This window comes from Habropoda laboriosa, unplaced genomic scaffold (genome assembly GCF_001263275.1).
Source record: "Habropoda laboriosa isolate 0110345459 unplaced genomic scaffold, ASM126327v1 scaffold57, whole genome shotgun sequence".
Lineage (NCBI taxonomy): Eukaryota > Metazoa > Arthropoda > Insecta > Hymenoptera > Apidae > Habropoda > Habropoda laboriosa.
Window position 1 is genome coordinate 1,471,864 of NW_017100229.1, and position 8,063 is coordinate 1,479,926.

General features: G+C 45.7%; 1 protein-coding gene across 5 annotated transcripts in view; it reads left to right on the forward strand.

Moving 5' to 3' along the window:
- Positions 1–8,063, forward strand: part of LOC108571438 (forkhead box protein P1) — a 218,456-nt gene that overhangs the window by 174,693 nt on the left and 35,700 nt on the right. Inside the window, exon 1 of one of the 5 annotated variants that reach the window (XM_017933485.1) lies at positions 6,357–6,387. The exons of the other annotated variants lie outside the window; for them this stretch is intronic. The gene's annotated coding sequence lies outside the window, so the exon portion shown is untranslated. Of the gene's footprint in view, positions 1–6,356; positions 6,388–8,063 lie in introns of those variants that run through there. 5 annotated transcript variants of the gene reach the window in all.

Genomic DNA, 8,063 nt, shown 5'->3' on the forward strand with positions numbered 1-8,063 from the left:
TCTCCAAGCGTTCTCCACCCCCCACGTACACACTCGGCACCTCAACAACAAGTACTCGCTACCGGGTAGCATCCGACACAACACAGCAGGTCTTACCCTACCACCAATTCCCCTACCAACTCCTCTCTCTCTCTCTCTCTCTCTTTCTCTCACCAAGCTTTCTTTTTCTTTCACTCCGGTCTCGTGTTGCTATAACGCGGCTCCCTAGGAGGCCTGGCCTCGCGCACGGAGCCAAACACGATATCGCCTACTAACCGTGCATATCTCGAGACAACCGGCCGAACTAAACATCTCTCTCTGCAACCATCTCTCTGATACTTCTTCTTCGGTACGTGCTGTCTTACCTCTTCTTCTCCTTCTTCTTCTCTGTTTCTTCGCCCGCGACCCTGACTACTACTTCCGTTCTCTTTCAGTCATTCCACTCTCTGTTTCATTCTCGTCTCTGAGTACCTCCATACGAACACACTATATACCTCTACATGGGAGCCCTACATATGTACGAATCTCTGCTCCTCCTCTGTCCTCCTTTCATCTCGGTCAGACTAATGGATTCATACCGGTGTCTGCTGACCTCTTGCTCTCTGTTTATATCTTTCGAAGCCTGTCTATCATCCCCCTCTGACCGTTCCTCGTTTATCCCGTCAACTCTGTGAATTTTACTCGTTCCTCAGGTGGAGTTCGATATTTTATTTACCTCTTCTTTTTCTCTCGTCGGGGATAGTGCGTGTTGATCATAGTGAATAGACGCGTGTAGACGACACTAGCACGTGTTCCAAGAAGACAGTGACTCGAAGTGAATACAAGAAGGTTCGCGATGAATTTCGAGGCTCGCAGGCTCCATGTGGCCGCTTTCACGCCTCGAGAGTGATGTGCACGCGAGCTGACTTGTGGAAAGGTTTCGTCGAACGCTCGTGAAACGTGACAGTGGACGTTTAACAGTGACGATATGAGGAAAAGAATATAGTGGCGTGCGAAGTAATGGAACACGGTTGCACACGTCGGGAGAACGACAGAAGTGACTCAGGGTCTGGTGGCCAGTGAAACAGAGAAACGTATTCGACGATGCGAGAAATCGTGTAAGTTACACCAAAAAACGTTTATCAAAGAAACGATGGAAAAATCGTGTTGTGTTCGCGGTGGTAGTGTTCTCTTTTATTTTCCATTGAAACTACTTAATCAGCAACGTTTCAGCGAATGTTTGAACAAAACACAACGTGACTCGCGAGTTGCAATATTTCTTAATTACGACTAGCCTCCGTGACATCCTACATCGTCGGTTTTATAAATGTTTATCGTGTAGGCGACGTTTGTGACGTTTATACAAATACCCGAGCAATTTTATCGGGCACGTCTAGCGTACGTGATGTCTGATCATTGATCGTCCGTATCTACTTCCGTTTAAGTAGCGAGTACACAATTTCTTTCCTTCCAAAAACAAATAATCCACCCCGATCGAAGAATTCTCCTTTTTTCTAATCTCGTTCGCGAAATATTCGCGATAAATCCTCCTTAAATAAAAACTTCATCGACGGAGACGTAATAAAAAAAATTTGAAAAAAAAAAGAAAAGAAAAACGTGGAGGTGATCGAAGGAAGAGACGTTTCATAAGGCGGTCGTCTGTTCGCGACGCTGGCGAGTTTTACGGGCAGGCTAGATGCAATTGCAAGCAACGGCCTGCAAGATGACCTGATAACAATCGCGATCGATAAGGAAAACAGCTTGCCGGACGATCGAGCGTAAACACCGCGTTCCCTTGACAGCTTCGAGCCCAGGTCTGTCTGGCTATAAAACGAGATAATAGCGTAACAATATTTCGCTCGATGAAACTTTTGCACTTAGGGAAAATTAAGTTTTTTTATTTTCGTCGTTCTCCTTTCAGATAAGATTTTCACAATTGGAAAATTGTACATTCGTTCGGCGTCACGTTATGTTTTTTTCTCTCCTTTTTTCTCTCTCTCGCGTTTCGCATGATAGAATATAACCACGTGTGTGTTTCTGTGCGTACGTGCACGCTTGTCACAGTGAAACATTAATGAAACGCGTGTCGTACGCGTGTACCGCGTAATTGCCTCTTTTCCTTGGCGGATTGCATAATATGCGGGAACAGGAAAACGATACACACACACCGGAGTGGCGTGTATTTTTTTCTTTTTTTCTTGCCGCGCGCGCGTAGCTCCTTGCAAATTTACTAACCACGATAATGGCGGGCTTATGAATGCGGAATGGGAGAACGACAAGACCGAGAACGCGGTGTTCTTTTGACGCCCCAGCAAAGTGTGTTACTCTCTTCGTGGCATCAATTTTCATATCATGCATCGGGGGAATACCGCGTTCTACGGTGTTGGCTAGTTCATCACATGTGAAACGGCCGCTTGTATGTCGTGGGTTCTTTACTCCGATGATATTCCAAGCTGAAGAGCTGAATTAGTTATACGATGTCGTACGAACGAGGGTTATTTTCTTGTTCTCACTTAGGCGTAGTTAAAATTCTGTTCTCATTATAATACAGCGTGCTGAAATAGTCCTCTGCTATCTGATCAAGTGTTGATTGAGAAGCAGTTAACCCTTTCATTCTAATCTGCCTGCAGATAACCTATGAAATCTTTCAACTAAGTTCAGTTTTATTTGGGAATCTAAAAGTCGTCCAAACCTAAAATTCCACGTTTCGTAATTTCTCAATAATCGTAAATTAAGAGGAATTCAGATTCTCTGTGAATCTCTCGCCTGGAAAAAATGCGCGTCTGCAGTTAAATAATTGAGAAATGTAAGGGTTAATTGTCTCGTGTTTAAATGACTTTTATAACACAAGTTTTATAGAATAGAATTTCCCTGTGAATTTCTGCAGGGTTTCGCGAGATCGGAGGCTGGAAACGTGGTGAAAGCGTTCGAAGCAGAGGCAGAAAGGTGCGTGCTGTCATGTCGAACGCGTGGCACGCACTGAGATCGGTGAACCCATGGTTGTGTCGGGTGTGTAGTGTATCGTTGGGCGCCGACGCTTGTCCCCTTCCCTTCAGTCCGCCCTTTCCTCCACCAGGCTCGTCCTATCCCCGCCGAAACCGCGAACCTCGAAGCTCCATGCTCGAAAAGCTGAAAGCTCCTACCTGCTCGACAGTCGCGTGGCTACCGCGCCACCGTTCGCACCAAAGTACTGCGAAACATTGTCCAATCCTGAAATAATCACACAAACCTCGACAATTCTACGTGAAAAATCAATCACGTTAATCTACTTGGGCGTAAATTTCGAAAAAGGGGTGATCAACCCTTTGATCGAAGTAATTTCTGTCTCCAAGAAAACTCCTTCGCTACTACTCTAATAAACGAGTGTCTAAGATATAAATAAAGTTTAAAAAGATGGGACTCTCGCGAAGCTACTTTACCGATCTGAAAAATTAACAAACTCTTGTATAGATCTACGGAGAAACAGTTCCTCTCGATTTACAATTAGAATCGTTCTAAATCCACTCGAGAACAGTACTCTCGTGGACTGACAGTGGATGCATTTTTATTCATAAGAACGTCTTAAAATCCCTCGATCAGCTGTTGCATCGCGATAACGATATTCCGCGAGTACGAAGCTCCGATACACACCAGACTCCAGGTTAAAAATGAATCCACTGCAGAAAATAAGTAGGACGTGCTCGACTGTGCGAGAGATGGAGAGAGGATTTAGCATTCATGAATTGGAATAATTCTCGGAAGATTTGACGAGGTGTTCTATATTTAATAGATATAAAGACAGTAGCGCGACAGGTTACAGGTTGAACGATAATAAAGGGTGGTTAATGCAAGATTAATCTCCGACCGACGATTTTCCACACTAAATGCAGATGACACGCTGGCGTTCTGATTGATTTTTTAATTCGCCAGCCGACAATGCATATTATTACCCGTCCGCGTCGCTTTGATCGACAAGGAAACCGCGGTTTTTGAATAATGTATCGGCCCATTAAAATGTAATCGCACCGTGGCTGCTAATGCGAACACCGTTTCGCCGCGTATATATCGAGGAGATGCATCGGCGATCCATCCAGCCGCGCGTCACACCTCTGTATTTTACAATTAGACGTGGTTGTTTCACGTGTACGTCGAGGGAGTGATTCGATCGAATATAGCGTTCACCGGGAATTAAAACGTTCGTTACACGGGGAAGGCTGCCTCTATTACTCTGAAATTAAAATTCCAACCGGAGAATTCTTGCCTCGATCAGCTGAACCGTGATCGTAATATATCGCGAGGAAATATACTTACCTGATATTTCTGGGAAATTATGCATATTTGTGAACTGACGTAGATTCTTTAACACTAGGTTTACGGCCATTTCTTGTATACCTATCTCCATGGACACGCGTCAAGTTGGCGCGTGAATGAAACCGCATATTTTCTTTAAAAAGCAACATATTACACACTGTTAACTTACAAATGAACGATAATACGAACAATATATTTATATAAAATTTCTAATAAACGTAAGTGGTAGGAGAGAAATGTAAACGGTTTCTGTAATTTTCCTAGTGAAATTCGAAATGCGTCAAAATCACGCGTCCCGCAAACCTAGCGTTGAAAGACAAGAATGACAATTGGATAATTGTAATTTAAAGAATCTAGCTGTATTACCGTAAATTTTGGAAAAACTGCTATCTACAGGGGTTGATGAAGGGAAAACGACTGTACTCGCTGGCGAAATATCGTGGCCAACTGGAGAAACGAGGCGCGTGTAGAATTTACACAAGCAAATTACACTTCGCCTATATGAAAGCGGTAATTATAAATCGGCCAGTTGGAGGCGGGGAATTTATGGGAAGGGTTACGGGACGGCTAAGGGCCGAGGAAACGGCGAATAGTAAAGCTGAACGCGAGAGAGTAGAGGTAGTTCGGGAGCACGTTAAATTAGCTGGCTACGTAACGTCGCGTTAAAAGTCCAAATAGAAAAGTTTCTAATTAAAGGCATCGATCGATACCGTACCTATAATTACACGACAATCTTCCTTTATAGTGCCTATTCGCGAAATAACATTCTGACATGAATAGTACGCGATGGTCGTTGCAATGCGATTCGAGCATGTACGTCGAGGTTTGTTTGTCGACGGGTTACGAATTATGTAAGCGGAACGTTTATTTTCTCAAGATGTATATTTGCGAAGTATAACCGTGCTTTTCCGCGGGTATCTGTGCCGGAATCTTATTTTTCTGCGAGAACCAGCTTATATTTTCGCACCGGTCTGTAGGTGTTAGTAGAGACGTCGGGTCCTGTTGCAAAGTAATTTCGGTAATTGTGCTTTAACTCGCGGCGGTCGTGGAAATAACTGCATCCTTGAGAATTCCAAGCTAATTCCGGCGTTAACGTTATAGCCTTCCGACTTACTCAACTTTAGTGTGCAGTTTGGTGAATGTATACCGTGAATACTCGACGAAACATCGAATCAAAGAAAACAGAACAATTGCACCGATTTACGATCTATCTGTCCTCGTAGCTTCTGCAATCGGAACGGTGATATTTTTCCCCCCGGAGCATCCAAGAAACAGGAAACTCTCGAAGAACAGCTATTACAAGGAGAGCCGGGTAGATTTGTAGACAAGTAAATTTGGAAATGCGCTGTGCGTGGGTGATGGTAGCAGCGAATAATTCGTAGGATCCGCGATCGTCGAAACGAGACTAACGAAGAGCACGTGGGAGGAAGGATGTGGGGGTGGGTTGATAGCAACGGGTCAGGAATAATCCGCTCTCAGGACAGAGGGGGTGAAAAGCTCTTTGGCAAGAAGAGAGAGAGAGAGAGAGAGGTAGCTGGCATCGAAGGGGAGCAAGTTGCGCTAGATGATATCCAGAGGATTATTCTCTCCCGCGCGCATCACAAACTGCCGTGACAAATCGCCCTATACTTTATGAGACAAGTCTTTCTTCTGCACAGCCACTCACTCCTGCGGGGCATATATCATTGGCCCGTCGATATATTATCGCCCGCGACGCCTACCGTCGCGCAGTGTCAATACACGTTGCGACGAAACAAATAGGCGCTCTGATACTCTCCGGTAGGCTTCCTGGGGAATCACGGGATAGAGCCGGGCGCGTCAGACGAAATCCTTCGTGGATTTAGATCCGGAAGGATATATAGTCGGTGGCGCTCTCTTCGAGGAGGATCGATGCATCCGGCGGCGTGATAGAGGAAAAAGGAAAATAATCGAGCTGCAGGAAGGATAAAGGGAACGGTCTTGCTGCTTAGTCGATTTCACGATTTACGAAGCGACGTGCGCGTGTACGTTGGGGCTTCCCCCTCTTAATAAAGCGGCAGCCCTCCGCGATGCGCTGGCGAAATAATTACACAGTAGAATAGGTCTGTCTGACTAGTAGACCGGCGAGACTGGCGCTGTAAGGAACTCCCGTGAGGAAAGGTAGATTTGTTTCGTTGTATCGTGATTTTTTGGACATCTACAGGTATCTTGCAATGGTTAATATCAAACTTGGTGGAAATTAATTTTTTTTCTGGGCGATTAAAGACGTTCCACCCTCTTGAATGTTATAATTGTTCGACTTCACGTAGACTTGTTCTTTTTTTTTAAGTATGTAAATATGGAAGAAGTGATCGAATCGAGGAACCTTGATTCTATCTGATTCTCATAGATATCTACGTTTTTCCGTCATGTATAGATAAGAAATTTCTTCGAAATTCACTAGCTTCCATCGACTAAGTATCGTAGAGTGAAAATTCTAGCAAACGAGCGAAGAAACAATTGAACCAAAAGGTACAATTAAATTTTCACACTCGGGAAAAGAATTGCAGCCCCGAGGAACATCAGTTCTCCCCGCCGCGTTTCCTCGAAAAGTCTTCCTGAATGACACGGTGGCCGCCACAATCGCCGCAGACACTCGACGCGGTCTCGGCGTCTGCCCGGAACGTCTAGAGCGGTTAAAAAGGTTTCGAACGCGCGAAAAGAGCCGGGTAGACGGTCTCTCCCTTCCCTAGAACCTACAGAACCCTACGGAACACGAGGTAAGGGAGTAAGGGGTGGAGGTTAGAGTTGGGGACAGCAGGAAAAGTCTTTAAAAGGGCCGTAGGTAGGACTGACTGGGAGATACGTGAATGAGTACGTGAGTACATATTTGTTTAGCTAGAAGCACTCGCTCTATCTGTCCTCTTCCGTCCTGTCTTTCTTCCGTCCTACCGACGTTCTCCGTCGCGTTTCTCCACGGGGTTCCCTCCTCGTTCCTCGCGTTTCGACGTTTTCCGCGAATTCAATGAATGGACAAACCGGACGAACGAATTTCACCTGGGCGAAAACTGTCTCCCTTCCTACCAGATCTCTGTCTTCTTTTCGCGGCGACCGGAATCCGGTTAATCCACCGCTAATGCGTTCAACACGACCGCTAACTCGTGTTACCGGCCTCTCCTGTATCGCTCCGCGCTGTCCGGTTCTTGGAATTGTGGTCGTCGGTTGACCTAGTAACTCGTTTGGTCGAGATAAACCGTACGAGGATAAAATGAACGAGAATTCTAGAACTACAATATTTTCCAACACCTTTTTCCTTCCTATCGAACAAATTTCTCTCCTTCGTATCGTGTCGGTCGGATCGAGAAGAAAGTGTCACCTAAATTTCGAAGTCCAGCCACACACACACACACCCTCCGTTGGAAGGATAAAAGCTTCCATTCGCGTGATTTTACGCACGTGCACGCGCTTCGGTGCAAAAAAGGAAGGAGGAAAGAAAAGGGAGAAAAAGGAAAGAATTGTGGATACCTGATGGATTCGAGTGACCGGTGAATTTTCAGTCGTTCACGTACGTTGCGCTGCAGCACCCTGGCGTAAAGGAAGGTGCGAGGTATAGAGGTAGGGAGTGGGAAGTGAGAGAGAGAGAGGGCAGTATAAACGACAAACGGACCGTGGAATCGTGGCCCTTTGTGTGCGAGCGTGTGTGCCTTTGCTCGTGGCAAAAGGGGGATCAGGAGGCTGGGAGAGATGGAGGAGGGTGCGTCGTATATCGATACTCGCACGGTCGAGTGTTTGCAGCGATATTTGGTCCATTTCCATTTGCCGCACGTGGCGCGTTTACGGTTCACACCTCTTACCCC